A 467-nucleotide genomic window follows, 5' to 3' on the forward strand; every position below is an offset into this window, starting at 1 on the left:
TGCAGTCGGTCGGTGAGTGCGGGGCTGCGGGACGGGGTTGGGGTGACGAACGCGGCTCGGCTCACCCGAAAGGTTGGGGGATGGCGGAAAGCCTGGGTGGAGGAAGGGACCTGTTTGGTTAAGGGATCCCGAGCTTTTAGACGTGCGCTCCGCGCTGCCCGGGCACCGAACGGGTCGGAGCTCCTCGGCTGCCTCCGCCCTGCGCTCGCATCGGCCGCTCTCTGTCCCGCAGGAGCCGCCGGGCTCTCTCTTGGTGTCAAACTCGGCTTGGCCTCCGTGTTTGGGCCGATCGGTGCGCTGATCGGTTCGAAGATCCCTTGAGGGATGGATGGAGAAGCCCAGGAACGCCGAGAGACGGCGCGGCCGCTGCTGCGTGATCGGCGACGGGAGCGCATCGCACAGCCCTGAGTGCGTGAGAACAATAAAGAGATCGCAGAGAAACAGAACTGGTGGCTGCGTGTGTCCTG

This window comes from Meleagris gallopavo, chromosome 25, assembly GCF_000146605.3.
Source record: "Meleagris gallopavo isolate NT-WF06-2002-E0010 breed Aviagen turkey brand Nicholas breeding stock chromosome 25, Turkey_5.1, whole genome shotgun sequence".
Classification (NCBI taxonomy): domain Eukaryota; kingdom Metazoa; phylum Chordata; class Aves; order Galliformes; family Phasianidae; genus Meleagris; species Meleagris gallopavo.